The sequence below is a fragment of the Cucurbita moschata genome, unplaced genomic scaffold (assembly GCF_002738365.1).
Source record: "Cucurbita moschata cultivar Rifu unplaced genomic scaffold, Cmos_1.0 Cmo_Scf00006, whole genome shotgun sequence".
NCBI classification, from domain to species: domain Eukaryota; kingdom Viridiplantae; phylum Streptophyta; class Magnoliopsida; order Cucurbitales; family Cucurbitaceae; genus Cucurbita; species Cucurbita moschata.
In genome coordinates this window covers 5,434,798-5,452,044 of record NW_019268522.1, presented here as the reverse complement: position 1 = coordinate 5,452,044, position 17,247 = coordinate 5,434,798, and the positions used below count along the sequence as shown (strand labels likewise).

At 43.2% G+C, this 17,247-nt stretch overlaps 2 pseudogenes; one reads left to right on the top strand and one right to left on the bottom strand.

Moving 5' to 3' along the window:
* Nucleotides 1–12,199: 12,199 nt before the first annotated feature.
* On the top strand, nt 12,200–13,367 carry LOC111444471 (annotated as a pseudogene).
* A 700-nt stretch (nt 13,368–14,067) lies between these two features.
* LOC111444470 lies at nt 14,068–16,359 on the bottom strand (annotated as a pseudogene).
* Nucleotides 16,360–17,247: the final 888 nt, after the last annotated feature.

Genomic DNA, 17,247 nt, shown 5'->3' with positions numbered 1-17,247 from the left:
CCTCTGGAGTTTCAGCGACGCTTCCGGCTGATACAACCCTCTCTGGAGCTTCAGCGACGCTTTCGGATGACGCAACCCCCTCTGGAGCTTCAGCGACGCTTCCGGCCGACGCAACCCCCCTCTGGAGCTTCAGCGACGCTTCCGGACGACGCAACCCCCTCTGGAGCTTCAGCGACGCTTCCGGACGACGCAACCCCCTCTGGAGTTTTAGTGACGCTTCCGGACACAGCCCCCTCTGTAGCTTCAGCGACGCTTTCGGACGACGCAACCCCCTCTGGAGCTTCAGCGACGCTTCCGGACGACGCAACCCCCTCTGGAGTTTCAGCAACGCTTCCGGACACAGCCCCCTCTAGAGCTTCAGCGACGCTTTCGGACGACGCAACCCCCTCTGGAGCTTTAGCGACGCTTCCGAACGATGCAACCTCCTCTGGAGTTTCAGCGATGCTTCCGTCTGACGCAACCCCCCTCTGGAGCTTCAACGACGCTTCCAGACGATGCAACCTCCTCTAGAGCTTCAACGACGCTTCGGGCCGACGCAACCCCCCTCTGGAGCATCAGCGACTTTTTCAGACGACGCAACCCCCTCTTGAGCTTCAACGACGCTTCCGGCCGACGCAACCCCCTCTAGAGCTTCAGCGACGCTTCCGGCCGACACAACCCCGTCTAGAGCTTCAGCGACGCTTTCGGCCGACACAACCCCCTCCTAGAGCTTCAGCGACGCTTCCGGCCGACGCAACCCCCTTTGGAGTTTCAGCGACGCCTCCGGCAGACGCAACCTCCTCTGGAGTTTCAGCGACGCTTCCAGCCGACGCAACCCCCTCTAGAGTTTCAGCCAGCGATGCTGTCGACCGACGCAACCCCCTTTGGAGCTTCAGCGATGCTTCCAGACGACGCAACCCCCTCTGGAGTTTTAGCGACGCTTCCGGACACAACCCCCTCTGGAGCTTCAGCGACGCTTCTGGACGACGCAACCCCCTCTGAAGCTTCAGCGACGCTTAGGGAGGACGCAACCCCCTCTGGAGCTTTAGCGGCGCTTCTGGATGACGCAACCCCCTCTAGAGGTTCAGCGACGCTTTCGGACGACACAACGCCCTCTGGAGGTTCAGCGACGCTTCCGGACGACGCAACCGCCTCTGGAGGTTCAGCGAGCGACGCTGCCGACCGGCGCTACCCCCTCTGGAGTTTCAGCGACGCTTTCGGTACTTTTCTTCAATTCTCTAACAGTCCTTGTGAAGCTAACTCGTTTATGTTTGCTCATAACGCAGTTCTCACAAGGACATATAACAATCTCCGCATCAAATACACTTTGTTCATAGCCGACGGTTTTTCGTACATATTCGACAGCGTGTTTAATAGACCTGACGTTGTCTTCTCCTTGATAATGTTGAACGCCACGTTTCTGGATAGCGTCAACCGGATCAGCCCCAAGGCTTGTCGATCCTTGAGCTTCCACTGTTTCGTGGTCATGGTATCCGGCTTCACCCCCAACAGAGGTTCATGAAGATCTTTCTGGTACAGATAATCTTTAATCTGCATTTACCAGAAACCGAAATCGGATCCATCGAACTTCTCAATTCCAATCTTTGAACTTTCCATCTTCACAGATCGTGGTGAATTTTGCCTTGCTCTGACTTCCGCCTTGCTCTGACTTCCGTCTGGCTCTGACTTCCGCCTGACTCTGACTTCTGCCTGGCTCTGACTTCCGCCTGGCTCTGACTTATGCCTGGCTCTGTCTTCCGTCTAGCTCTGACTTCTGCCTTGCTCTGATACCAATTGTTAGGATCGATATCAGTCGTTAGCTCTGATACCAGTTGTTAGGATCGCACAACAACGCACACGCTCGATCTAGATGAACACAAAGAAAAGGATAGAGAAAATTGCAAGGAGAACTCTGGCTAAAAGGATTTTTTTTATTGATGATTTCAATTATGTACAACAAGAGAGAGTATAGAGAATAGAAAGTACATTTTCAAAGCTCTACCGGACCAAATATATATATGGTATAGTTTACTATATATAGCTTTACCAGATTTAGCCATCTACTATATATAGCTATTTACCATATATAGCTTTACTATATATAGCTTTACCAAATATAGCTTTACCGGATATAACCGTTGACCAAGCTATAAATAAGTATCAGGCTCCATAGCCTAACACTTTATATATAGATTATAGATGTAGGAGGATCCGTTTGGGAAGTAAGAAGCCCCTTTGACATCTCTTCATCTTCAAAGAATTCTCAATGTGAAAAAAAGAGCCAGGGGGCTGATCTTTGAATAGGAAAAAGAGCAGATCCGTAGGGGCCAACAATGAATTGCTTCGAAAAAAGCCTTGTTCTTTGGATTGGAAGATCTATCTCGTGTCTGGTACTGCATGGTTCCACTTTGGAAGAACGAACTCCGAATCATTCTCTTGAAGCTCATCATCTGAATCATAAATGATCTGCTTGCTCCGAATTGCCCTAATAGGGAAATCCCAATGACTTGGGTCTTTCTATTTGTATTTGATTGTATCAAAAGACGAAAGAAAGATGAAAGAAACGAAACAAAAGAAGAATGAAATATAAACCAACCAACCTATTGATGAATTAGACTGAACTACTTATGAGACGAAACTACCTCAGTCCGGCCCTTCTTTCACTCATGAGACTTCCTTGAGCTATTGAACGTTCACCTATCCTTTCACTCTTGAATAGTAAACATGAAAGATTAAGACAACTGAAGAGTAAGGAAAGACGAAACGAAAGAAGAAGACGACGAAACATTAATGAGACTTGATAGTGTTTGAAAGAGGGGAGAAGAAAGAAAGAAATTGACGCTTTACTATTGTAAAAGTTCGTAAGAGGTTTTTCACTAATAGCTGGAGCTTCAATAAATTCTTTTCTATCCCATATGACTGTAAAAGTTCGTAATCGCTTTTCCCCTAATAGCTGGAGCTTCAATCAAATATTTTGTATCCAACATAGGGGTAAAATATTAAAAGCGGTTTTCCCCTAATAGCTGGAGCTGAAAAAAAAAAGAAATTCTATCCACATATAACTGTGAAAGTTCATCAGAGCTTTTTCACTAATAGCGGGAGCTTCAAGAAAAGAAATTATATCCCCCTATAACTGTAAAACATTAAAATCCCGGTATTTAGGGCCGAGGTAATTAAGAAGTCAAGACTAAAGATTCATTCTCTTGCAACCACTCCTTATTCATGAGAGTTCACTGTCAGTAAATCCTCAAGATTCTAGATCGTTCACTGTCAGTCAAGACTATCGAAGAATCAATGATCGTTCACTGTCAGTAAATCCTCAAGATTCCTTCTTGATCTTGATCTTCTCCTCAACATTCTTTCTCGTTCATTGTCAGGAAAGACTGAAGCAAGACAAGAAAGATGAATGAGACTAAACCTCTATGCCCTGACCCTATTTACCTGATTATTCATTCAATCCTGTAAACTCATCAAATGAAAGATCAATCTCCTTCTTCATTCTCCTTCCCTTATTTCAGGAGGTAAACGAAGAAAAAGAAAGATCAGCGACTGAACCATTCTAGAATGAGGGAAAAGAGAATGAATTGATTGAAGAACCTTTACAGGCAGGAGAGTCAATTCATGAAATCCGTAACCTTTGGCTCTATTCCCTTCCCCTATTTTGTTGGTCATTTCACTCTGGAACATAGGTTGGCTTGGCTAGCTGGCTTATCTCCTTCCCCTCGGACGGCTGATTGATCTTCTCCTTTCAAACATAGTAAACAAGGTCGCTTAGCTCCTTTACCTATTTTCCCTTATTCATTCAATCCGGAACTGCTGTCGAGTCAATAAATTCAATCCTCTTCGTTCGAGTCTCATGGTTCTTATTCATTCAATTCGTCACCTCTACAACTATCAATTTTCTCCTTCCCCTATTTATTCTGGAACTGATCAAGATCTTTATTCTTCAAGTGTTGAAAGTCAAGGCGAAAGAGTCATTCGACTGAACCTCTATTCCCTGACCCTATTTACCTTATGAATGAAATCCTTCACCTTCACCTTCACCTTCTTGAACCTATATAGTGTTTGAAGGTAGAGGAAAGCCGAAAGCAAGCAAGACAAGATATTCTATTCGAGGAAAGAAGAGCCAAAGAGAAAGGAAAGAAAGATCAGCTCAATCACCTCTTCCCTATTTTTTCTGTCATTAAACTAGGTAAATGGGCTTCTCTCCTTCAATCCTTCTTTCATTGTAATCTAACTAAGACGAAAGGAAAGATTCCTTCTATCTTTACCCTATTTTTGGGGATAAAAGAGAGTAAAGGTAATTAATAAGTCAATCCTTTCGATTCATGAGACGGAAAAGAAATATCTGCTCCTTCCCCTCGTAACCAAGCCAAGGGTTTAACTATTCTTTCACTCTGTCTTCGCTCCTGCCCCTTAACCTCTCCCTATTTTTTCGTTCATTGAACTAGGGTTTCACTATTCTTTCACAAGGTAACATAGGTGTTTTATTCTTTCTCTGATCTTGATCCTCTCCCTACTTACTCATGAACCTCTCCAATCCCATTTTTTGATCGATAGCAGGTGGGGTTCATTCTAAGGTTCCTTATTCCGGTTGTAAAGCAGAAGAAGCCCTTCTCCCTGCCCCTGCCCTGTCCTATCTGAGAAAAGAGATCATCAAAGACGCACTTAAGAAAGGAATTGCAAATGAAAGAAGAATCCGTGTTCCCGAGACATGGTGTGGAGTGACTATCCTGAATCTCCTCTTCCCCTCCCCCCTTTTTTTCTTTCTCGTCGAGAATCTATTTCTTTTTTTGTATTGTGTATTATTATGGATTTGTAGTTCAAGGGCACTCTTCCTAATCCGAGTTTGAGATGGAATAAGACCCAGTAGTAGAGTCCCGCTGGGAAGGTCTTTTTTCTATTGATGTTTGACTCCCTTCTATCTGACCTTTACTTTAAATCAGGTGTTCTTCTCTTTCTCCACGAGGTAAAGATCTTTCCAGATGGAGTAGTGCATCTTTGTCTTGAAAGCCCGCCCTACAGATAGGAGTGACTATCTCGACTGCCTATCCAACCTTTTGAATCTTATTCATGGTGGAGTGCTTCGAGTTGGATGGATCCGATCCAATCCCAGCAGTCTCCTTCCTGACCCGACTCACTTGCCTTTGAAGCTGGAATGCCTTTCTCTAACTAAAATAGAATGTAATTGGTGTTGGATGGTGGTTATGGAATCTGTTCTGCATCATCTGATGAGCCCATGCGACAACTTTCTCTTTGATTGTCGCCCAGTAGGCTATTAGATTGAGTCGAAAGCCTACCAACGCATAAAGGTTCCGATTCGAGCGAGAGCCCGGGGAGGCAAGAACATCTTGATCAAAAGCTCCACCCTATCTCGAATAGAATGAATAGTGAGAAAGACTTTTACAAATTCTCTCAAATCGATCGAGAATCTCATCATCTGTTAGGTGGGACAACGAGTTAGTTGGCGTCCATGTCACAGAACCTTTCTTCCAGCCAAGAATCCCATTATGGATCAAATCGGGGCGGATCCAATTCATTGACAAATACAAAATAGATCGTTTTAACCAGAAGAAACCCTAGAAAAGAGGAAGAAGAGTCACTAAGACAAGAGCTAGGTAAGCAAGCAAGAAGGAGAGAGAGGCTAGAAAAGGCGGGGCAAGGGGCTAGATTGTGTCCAGGATCTGGTAATCTAAGCCTTGCTTCTTCTGGTCTATTAGCCTGTGCTTTATTACAGGTAGTCATTCCCCCCGTTCCTTTGGTCTTTTCAACGGTACTTGAATCTTCAATCGCGGTCATGTCTTGCCCCCCCCAGTATAGTGACCGGTTCCATCTTTCCCCCGAATTTCATCAGTTCCAGGTTCAAGTGCTCATCCATCTTCATTCCAAAGGCGAACATTTCCATTGAGTGACTGTCACTACTATGGTTTACAGTAAATAGTTCTTTCTTAACCAACCCTTTATCTTAGTTAGAGATTTCTAAAGCTTTAAGAGAGAATAGGGAGTAAGGGGGACCTTCGCTTCATTATCAATTTGCCCCGGACCTTCTTTCTTCTCCTATGGAGCCCTGAGAAAGTCACCGTCGGTAGGTTAGTACAGTTCTCCTGCAGCTGATTTTGCCCTGTGCTGATTCAGGAGCTTCTTCTTTTTTCTAGGAAATAATAAAGAAAAAGAGTTGGGCGAGAACAAGAAAGCGAAGAACCGCTCGCAGCCTTTTCTTTCTTCCCGAGTCACATGTGCTGGTAGCCTAGGAGAAGAGAAGCAAGCTACCTTCGCCTACCCCTCATATCTATGGCAATGGTCAGAGTCGGTAAGCATGGTAACTGTATCTAAGGCCGGAGCCGGCGCTCTGCGTTCGAGATAGGTTCCGCTCTGACGTACGTCCCACCTCGCATAGAAAGAAGAAGGGGAACCCCTTTACCTCTCCAACTCGGTTTCATGTCTTCGCCTCTTCGCCCTACATGATATGATAAGGAATCAATACAAGGGGAATAAGATTCGGATTACCTTGTTGATCGAATATCTCAAGGCAAGAACACTTGATTGAGATTCGAATCACTCCACAAGGAAGATCGATCATGTCTAGCTTGAATGATTCTTGTTGATCAAATATCTCAAACACTTGTTTGAGATTCGAATCACTCCACAAGCAAGATTGATCATGTCGAGCTTGAATGATTCTACATGCAACCTAAACTACATAGAATTGCAAATAGCCATTGGCTAAAGAAAAGCACACATGCTTCTTTTACTATATTTTTCAAGTCTCCCTTACAAATACAACATACATGGCTTTATATAGCCTCAAAATGAAACTATTAAAGGCATTCCAAAAGTTGTAACATTCATACTTAATGGCCATAATTAGCCATTATGTAAATGTAACCTAAAGTAAATAAAATGTCTTAAAATACAATAACTCTAAATTACTCTAAATTGTAACCCATCCAAAATTTATAACCATCAAACTTCATTCCTCTTCAATGTGACATGAATTGCAACCTCTTTTGATAATTTTGACAACATTTTCTTCACATCTTCATTGAAGTATATTGTATGAATGATGTCTCTTGGTTCATATCACTACGGGTCTCACAATTCCATTGCCTCTCATTATCGGTCTCATGCCTGCGCCTCTTCGCCTGTCGGTCTCAGGCCTTCGCCCCTTCAATAGAATCAAAGAACCCATGTGGGTGGGAGGGGATTGAATCATTCATTCATCGGATACGCCTTCTTCCGTGATCCATTTCATGACAACTCACATTAGTTAGAAAAGGAAAAGGTTGACTTTACAAAGGAAACGTCGTTTCCCACAACCATTTCTTTTTTTGATGTTTTTCTTTCTTCAGGGCTTACGGGTCAGGTCATTACACCAAAGGCTTGAAATGAACGAGAGAAGCTATCGAGAGAGTACCAAATGCTGACGGTGACGAAGGTAACCTACTTTCGATGGACGCAGAGCCAACAAGTTCAGTCGAACAGCGTAACGAGTCTAAGGTTACAGAAGCGTTCGCCAACTTTGATAGGTATAGCATTGTTGCAAGCAAATAGAACAGAGAGAGGAGAGCTTACCCTTTCTTTCTATTAGAGTCGCGAGCTTGTTGTAGTCGGTCCAACAAGAGAGAATCTTGCTGCTTACTTGCTATATCCCCGCGTTCTTGCACGGCTCTTCTCCCTTTGGTCTCGCGGTTTCACCCCTCTCCCCGTTCTACCGTCCAAAACAAGGCCATATGGAGTATAGCAAAGTGGTAAGGCATCGGTTTTTGGTACCGGCATGCAAAGGTTCGAATCCTTTTACTCTAGATTATGAACACCTGATCAGATCTGTCAAGAACGAGCTAATGACTACAGGGGAAGGAAGCGGCTGACTGCAGTCCCTGAGCCCAGCTTGTAGCAAACAAAAAGTGTGACTTGAACCTACTTTGCTAAGAGAAGATCTCGAAGGGAAAAACAGAAGGCAGAAAGCAATCCCTTCCAACCAACCAACCCCCGGAGTTGAACACAAGCCCTTTTTAGTCAAGCTTCGGCCGGGTTCTTCTATCAATCTCCTGCCCCTTGCTTCACTCCTTGTTCTGTAAACCGGTCGCTGGTTGATCTGATCGTACCTAGGACACGCGAGAGCCCAGCCCGGGAGGACAGAAAGAAAGGACGGACAGAGAGATAAAGCAATATAGTGTCTCGGATATCGCATACCCACTTGAGAAAGAGTCTCGGATATCGCATATCAAAGACACCTGCCCCTGACCGACCTGTCCTATCTGAGAAAAGAGATCATCAAAGACGCACTCACAAGGGATATGGGTTTTCTTACCGCTTGACTTGCTTCTAGGCTTAGGGAGAAAGGCGCATCCTGGTCTAGGTTAGGGGGTTACAAACCTTGCTTTTCTCTAGAATTTCCAATCTCTACTCTGTCTTAACAAAGAAAGCCAATCCTATTAGGAATAAATCTAGACTAGCTGCCATAAAGAGCTCAAGAGACTGGAATTCGTTCAAACGCTCGGGACCAAGGGGCGTAGCTGCTATTTCACCGGGAGTGAATGAGGCTAGGGCTATTTGACACTAATCAGAATCTCTTGACCCCTTATCTAGTCTAGTAACGATCGGGGATTGACTAAATCAATGGTAATACTGAAGTGGCAGTCGTCCTCTCATATAACAGATAAAACAGTTCTGCTTGTTCTCTCTTTTCCCGAGGCAATTACATTCAAATCGTGATTTTCAATCAAGTTGGTCGTCGTCACACCACTCGCTGATGAGGATCTGGGAGGCTAGGTCGTCCCGCATTGAATTGAATACGACTAAGCTCTTCTTTCTTTCATTCCTCTTGTTCAATTTCCCTTGGCTTCGGTGCCAGCTAGGACTGGTAGCATGGTCTTGTCTTCTCTTAGGCTTTCTCTTGGTGTAGGAATGGGAGCTGCACGTTAGCACTTGACTTTCTTTTCCAGCATAAGAGGTCTTGTCTCTTTATTGTTTTAGCAGAATAAGCAGTCTTGGTGCTTTAGGCGTGGCACTAGTCTGACCTAGTACCAAAAGCCTACCTTTGAGTATTATACACGAGTGTCCCTGAGTGAAATTTTTGTGAGAAGTGTGGAGAGGTCCCTTGATAACAAAATGTCACATAATGGAGAAGCAGTACCACCAGTATCAGATCTTAATACAACCATTCTTCAAGCAATTCAAGGTATGATGGAAATGATGATAGAAGATAGACAAGAAAGAAGGATGCAACAACAAAGACAAGAACGAACATTACAAGAACATGAAGGTATAGTAGTACAAGAAAGACAAGTTGATGGTAGATGGAGAGGAAGAAATAACCATGCAACTATTATGCAACCTAGAAGGATGGAAAGAGTACATGAAGATAGAGATGGGGGAGTTAAACTCAAAATCCCGCCCTTTTGTGGAACGGCAGATTCTAAGGCATACTTGCAGTGGGAAAGAAAGATAGAGCATGTGTTTGATTGCAACACCTATAGTGAAAATAAGAAGATGAGACTTGCTATTGCCGAATTTACCAATCATGCTGGTGATTGGTACCAACATCTCAAATCCAAGAGAAGAAGAAAAGAGGAGGATCCAATAGAGACATGGGAAGAACTTAAAGAAGCCATGAGAAAAAGGTATGTTCCAAAACATTATGAAAGAAATTTGAAAACTAAATTGCAAGGTTTGAGGCAAGGAACAAAAAGTGTGGCGGAATATTATCAAGAGATGGAAACTATGATGAAAAGAGCAAATGTTAGAGAAGAAGAAGAAGATGCCATGTCTAGATTTCTTGGAGGTTTGAATCGAGAAATTGCTCATCTTGTTGACAGAAATCCACCATCATATCTGGAAGACATGTATCATTATGCTCTCAAAATTGAAGACCAATTGAAGGAAGAAAAAGAACCTTCAAAAAGGTACACATCACGAACTAACACCTTTTCAAATTCTAAAACTTGGAACAAGGATAGTTTTGTGAATAGAAATGAATCAATGTCACCAAAAGAAAAGTTTGTGGCTGCTAAAAGAGTGGAGGCTGAGAGTTCCATTGGTAAAAAGAATGAAGCTTCAAAAACGGTAAAGGAGAAGTCTAGTTCTATTCAATGTTGGAAGTGCAAAGGGTTTGGACACATGAGCAAAGAGTGCGTTAATAAAAAAGTTATGGTGATAAGGAATGGTATACTTGATTCAGATGATGAATGTGAGGATCATGATTCACAGCTTGTGGAAGAAATCGCAGCATATGATGATGAGTATGTTGAAGAAGGCAATTCCATATCTTTGATCACAAGAAGGGTACTCAATGTTCAAATCAAGGAAGAGAAATTTGAAGATCAAAGGGAAAACTTGTTCCACACAAGAGTTTGGTCAAAGGAAACCCATGCAGCTTGGTGAATGATAGTGGAAGTTGCACAAATGTGGTAAGCAGCTTCCTTGTAAAAAAGACTTCAACTTTCTGTCCATCCCCATCCAAAACCCTACAAACTTCATTGGTTAACAAACAAAAAAGAAATTAAGGTGAACTTCCAAGCTCTTATTTCTTTTACTCTTGGAGGATATAAAGATGAAGTTCTTTGTGATGTCGTACCAATGCATGCGGACATCTTATTCGGCCGACATTGGCAATATGATAGAAAGGTAACATTTGATGGTTTGATGAACAAGTATACTTTTACTTTGTGTGGGAAGAAATTTACTTTACTTCCATTGTCTCCATATGATGTACATTGTGACCAATTGAAATTGGAGAAGAAAAGAAAAGAATATGAAGAACAACAGTGGAGAGAAGAAACTAAGGTAAAGGTGAGAAAAAAAAAGTGAGGAAAAAAAACAATATTCAGTTCTTGTCCGGAAAGAATAAAGAATTTGATTTGAGGACAAATCCTTTTAAAGAAAGGGGGGATGATATGAATCCAACAATGGATCACTTCCATGTACTCGAACGAGCTTACAAGAAGCAATACAAAGAAGATTCAAGAATCAAATTAAGAAAATAATGGAGTGGCTGATATTGGAAAGTAATTAGAAGACTTGCATTTGGTAGTTGAATTACCAATTAAGGAAATTTATGGAAAGTAATTAGAAGACTTGCCTTTGGTAGTTGAATTACCAATTAAGGAAATTTATGGAAAGTAATTAGAAGACTTGCCTTTGGTAGTTGAATTACCAATTAAGGAAATTTATTAATGTCTTATTTGCTTCAATTTGTATTTAATAGCATTTATTACCATTTATTAGTGGTTGGTGGTTGAACTTTATTTTGTTAGGGTTATCTTTTGGGCCTATTTAAAGGCATGTAATATTCATGTTTGGGGGATTTTGTTGAATACAGAAAAAACCTTTGTGTTTTCTTGATACCCTTTTGGTGTTATTCTTTTTCAAACCTTGCTTTAGGTTTGATGTTTAAACCGATTCATTGAATTAGTTTTGATCAAGCAAATTCTGGAGTGAATTGTCTTGATATCTAAGAGTGACAATCATAGATTCCAAGTTCGATCTAAGAGTCATTCATCTTCTAACCAGCTCTTGGTTGGAATCAATCTGTTAAGTTAGCTTTCTCTGTGAGCATTTTGCAAGGATTCTAGAAGGACCTCTAGCTTTGCAAATTTCAGCATTGTAGGCGCTTATCAGGAAGGAAGATCCAGCCAGAAGTAGTATATTCTGTTGTTTGCGGTGGAATAGATTCAAGCAAGCATCCGAGCCAGTAGATACAGAGCAAATAGGCGTTTGACTTAGTTTCTTTTGCAGTGGATTCTAATCCCGATGTTGATCCGACTTATCGGTGATAGTCGCAGCACCAGGAGCTTTCAAGGGAGGCGGCCATGTATATCTCGATAGTATCCATGACATACCTTCCGGATCGAGGGTCCCCCACGGTAAACACGATAGAGGCAAAATCCCAGCGGGGGGAGGAGGCCCTTCTCACTTAAGCTCAAGCATTTACTCGTCTTGGGGCTAAGGTGGGATCTGCTCAAGGACCTATTGGTTTAGGTAAATATCTAATGGGCTCCCTGATAGGAGAGGTTCTTTTTTGAGGAGCAAGTATGCGCTTTTCTAAAATGGTCGAAAGAACTGGGTTCCAAATGAATTTCTATGTATATATTACCGGTGGGTGGTTTTTATGCAAAAAAGACAAAACAGAATTGGATTTCCCCTCATAAGGAAGGAAGTTTAGATACCTTTGACAGGGTTGTCTTTTTGGTTGAAATGGGATGGTGTTCAAACTCCCGAAATGCAGTCTAGACAGCAGGCCTGCCTCCCCTTTCTGACTGGACTGACTCTCAGGGTCAATCTCCTCCGGAGCATGCTGCACAGCCACTCATTCGTCCTGACCAAATAGTCGAATCTATCTCTCAGCAATTCTTTTCTCCACTAAGAACCCCTTACCAACCAGCCCGCCCGATCGATTTTGTAAGGCTAATTCAAAGGGGTGAATCTGGTCCGAAGTTGTCGGAACGAATCATTTGCTTTATTGAAGCTTTATTAGGGGGTCTTGGTTGGCCATTTTCAACCATTACAGCAGGCGTTGACCAGCTTTGCGATACGGACGGACACAAAAAAGAACGCAGGCAGTGGAAATGCAAAAGAGAAGAGAAAAGATTCCCGACCCAGAGCATCTTATTGACTCAACCACAAATCCGTTGAATGAAGGTAGCTTGCTTACTCTCAGCTGCTAGTTAAGTTAGAAGGAAATTCGTTGACTTCGTTTATGCCCTTATGCAGTAAAGAAAGCAAGTGAGGCGGGCTTCCATTCGAAGTAAGGTAAGAGGATTCGATCGTGCACCATCTTCAACTCTTCTCGGGATCCGGTGTTTTTCGAGAAAAGGTCTGATCCATTAATATCATGATTGGGTCGCCCAGGCCAGATCTAGAGTGAAATATCATGATCGGGTCGACCAGGCCAGATCTAGAGTGAAATATCATGATCGGGTCGACCAGGCCAGATCTAGAGTGAAATATCATGATCGAGTCGACCAGGCAAGATCTAGAGTGAATAGAAAATCGAAAACGTACATAGCAGTTCCAGCTGAAATACTTGGAATAATTCTCTACCACTTCTACTAGAAGTAGCCTTTTTAGTGCTAGCTGAACGTAAAGTAATGACTTTTCTGCAACGTCGAAAGGGTCTTGATGTAGTGGGATCGTTCGGATTGTTACAACCTCTAGCAGATGGTTTGAAATTGATGATAAAAGAACCTCTTTCATCAAGTAGTGCTAATTTCTCCCTTTTTAGAATGGCTTCAGTGGCTACATTTATGTTAAGTCTGGTTGCTCGGGCTGTTGTACCTTTTGATTATGGGATGGTATTGTCAGATCCGAACATAGGGCTACTTTATTTGTTTGCCATATCTTCGCTAGGTGTTAATGGAATTATTATCACGGGTTGGTCTAGTAATTAGGGGGCGGCCATTCGGCCGCCTATGATACTAGGACTAATATGATAAAAATGGGTTTGTGCCGCAGGTGTTGAACGATCTACTCTACACAGGTGTGGGCTTACAGGGCTAGGGCTCATAAACCCTTTCTTTCATTCATCAATAGGGTCCTGGTCGGTCACTTTTTCGGGCCGGGATCGATAAGTGGAAGTCATCAAAAAGAGTTCTTTTCGTACCTCAGATCAAGAGGAAAAGATTCGCTGTCTTTTCACCCTTCTTCTTTGTCAATGCTACTAAGGACCTAAAGGAAAAGGCGCTACTTAGCCCTACATTAGATTAATAGAAGTCAGCGGCAGAGTTAGCCTACTATACCCTACTAATTGTATTGTTATTGTTATTGTATAGTATAGAGCGAGTTAGTGAAGACGCTTAGGCTAATAGATAAGAGAGCGGCGGTGCGTAGCCTTCATTCTACTACGCTACACAAAGGTTACAAAGTCACTTAGTTGTTAGGAGAGTCAAGGAAGGGGGAATGCCATACCTACATAGAAGAACTGCTGTTCGTTGACTTTCTAAGGTCTAACCTTTCGTTCCCCTACTGAAAAGGAGCAAAGCTGCTTCCCACCACTGATAGACTACTTCAGATTCAATTCAAAAGGTCCTACTTAGTTTCGTTGTAAGCTTTTTTCATTGTCAGTCAACTAAGTAAGGCTTGAGGCCCCTGCGAATCCGTCAATCTCAGGAGCATGCCGCAACAAAAGGATGGTCCCCTATGCATTTCATTCTTTCCGGAAGGGAACAAAAAAGAAGTACCCCCATCATGGTGAACCTCTCCTTGTGATCGGGATGAGGTAGATGCCTCCCAGCCGAGGGGCGGATCATATTGGAGTTTCCTTAGGTAGCCACCGACCTACAGTTATCCTTAAACTTTCGTGCTTGGTGGAGAAGAAGCGAACAAAGGTACGCTCGCTTCCTGTCTAGTTCTCTGCTGCGAACTGGGATCGCTCGTCAGCTAGGTCAGATTGGAGCAACCTTTTATGAGAACATATGACCCTTATTTAGGGACAAGGGGCAGAAGGACCTCTTGATCTACTTATAGCTGCCCAGGAAGAAAAACGTCGTCTAGGCGTTCCCTCTCCCATCTACCCTATGCCTAGGACGTTGTCTGGGCCAAGAGCCATAGTTAGTTGCTGTTTCCATTTGCTTGTTTTCTTGTTGTTGATACCGGCCAAGACCCAGCCAGATGATGTCCGCTGGTTGGTAGTGAGAGGACTCTTAGTACTTGCATACCCAAAAGAAAGGGGGCGCTGATTACATTTTTCTTCCTGATTTTCTTGCTCTCCCTTAGCAGCGGGGAAGGAGTCCATCTATCTGCCTAGCTTTGGTAGATTTCCTCCAACGCAATCCACAGAAATTAAAGGAATCCCTTGGTGGATAAGTCCGACGACTCAGCTGTAGTGCAGAATTAATTGAGTTTCTCGTCTGGTGGATCTGATCTATAGGGGGCAATACATACCAAAAGGTTCGAAGAAGGAACGCGCAGAAGAGTATATAACCAACCCACCCTTATAACCTATTCACATTAGTTCATGAAGCGGCTGGATGCATAATGGAAGTGCACGTTTGTGAGACCTTAGTCGAGATGGATAGGGAAGTCAACCTACAAGCACGGAAGAGTGTGGTACCGCAGCCCCTCTCTAAGTAAAGGTCAAGTCTCTCTTGAAGAGAGAATGTAAGGAAATTGAAAGAAGCGCAGAAAAGGGTCAAATGCGGTTGCTAGCATCGAAGAGAGCCGTCATAGACGAGAAAGTGGGAGTTCAGACTTGGCGAACGAGCTCTTGCCTCGGGAGAGGAAAGCGGTGCAGGAAAAATAACCATTCCGGTAGTTGATAGTGGAGTAAAGACTGGATAAAAGATAGATAGGCATGCTACATACAAAAGGATGTAGAAAGAGCGGGGTCGATCCCACATCTCATAGAGAGGAGGAATGGAATACCAGGAATGATAAGGGATAACTAAACAGCTCACAGGAATAGAGTAATTAATTACACATTACTCCCATTTTTTCATAGCTTGATTTAAGAGAAAATGGGGAGTCAGGCTGAAATGGCTATATGGCTTCAAAATGCTTTCTTTTTTCAAGGTATGTTGATGAACTCAGGTGCTGGGTGAGGGCTTAAAGACCCTAATTTACATAGCCTTCCGGGACACTGATTTTGACTCGGGGCGGGCTGATTTTCCTATAAAAAAAGAAATAGGGGATCCGGGCCTTTTTTGGGGGATAGATGAAGGGCATAACATTGGGGTCAGTCACATTGTTTCATGTCCCGGGCCTGATTTAGGGAAAGAACTTTTCCTTTGCTGGTCGGGGAAACCCATTCAAGCGCAGAGATGGAGATGGCTCCGCTGCGATAGAGGATGAAGGGGAATCCGTAGGCAACTGGTCGTTACTAGAAGATGAGAAAGATGCTGGCTTAATTGATTATAGATTATTAGAAGAGCGAGGTGCAAGCGCTAGCTGCTCAATGGAGGGCTACGACCCTTCGGACTCTGACTCCACGCACGGGAGGCGCAGGAAAACCCACTGGTGAAGAAGATCCAGAAGATGCTGATCCAATAGGGATAAAATCAGGGGGAATAGCATAACTCGTGCTCATGGAAGGTAAGAAAGAGGGACGACGAGAACGAGAAGAAGGATAAAAACAAAGCCTTTCTAAGCCCAGGCATGCCCCTTTAAGAAACAGCAGTTTGCTGCACGAGGTGCATCTGACGTATCTGGGCAGGTATATGAGTATAGCATCAAAAATCAGTATAAGACTTTCATAATCAAGTGGCGATCCAAACAGACACAGATCTCGAGTAATATTGCCAAGCACAGAGGAAGGCGGTTGATGAGAAAGCATAATCAGGTAGAAGAGGATGGAAAAGAAAAGGCCCACAACTAACATAGGGCCACTTACCTTATTGGATAGGGGGGGACACGGCTGGCAAAGATCAGAGCAAGAGACGTATCCATGATATGTGGCTATGCTTCCTTTCCTTTCTGCAACCCCATTTTAGAGGTATATGGGCAGGAGAACTGATAATCAATCCCATGAGTGGCTGGAAACTGAGAGAAAGCTGATGAGACTCCCCCATCTTAGTCCAAAACTGGAATCCGATGACAAAAAAATCCATTTGCAACCTTAGCTTTAACAAAAAAAAGTCGAAAAATACTGACCCCTATCTAGTAATAGTAAGGTTTGTGCTTAATTCATTCTTTTTTGATAACGAAATACATACATCATCCATAAACGAGCTTCAAACTAACAACCCCTATGAATTAGTTCTAAGAAAGGAAAGGAATGCGATAACCAGAGAGAGAAGGCACGGGGGGCCCCATACATCAGAATGCAAAAGGGCAGAGGGAATTGAAACAAGAAGAAGATTGGAATTCGTAGGTCTTGCCCGTGGTTGGCCAGCTAGCTGCTAAACCAAGAAGAGAATGAAGAACTAGCAAATGCTGGAGGAAGCAATTTCAGGCATGATAGTTTCTTCAATGTAGTCGAAGACCTAACAACCAACAATCAGACCTATAGTTGCCCTTAGTTGCCAAAGATCAGGAAGCTCTTTGTTATTCAGAAGCCACAAAGAAAGAAGAGGAGAATGATGCATGCAGGTATAAATAAAGCATATATGGGTTGGCTACGGCACCCTAGAGCTATGACATTATGCGTGTGTAGATCCTTACGCAGAGGAAGTCGGAGTCAAGATAGGATAGCTTTAGCGATCATCACAAAGTTGTCCAACCGATCCTATTTTTTGAGAGACTGACTGACGGAACCAACATAGCATCATTGAGATGAAGAACATTGCCAGAACGAAATGATAAAGAAAGAGATCTACCAATGTCTGAAATAGAGAG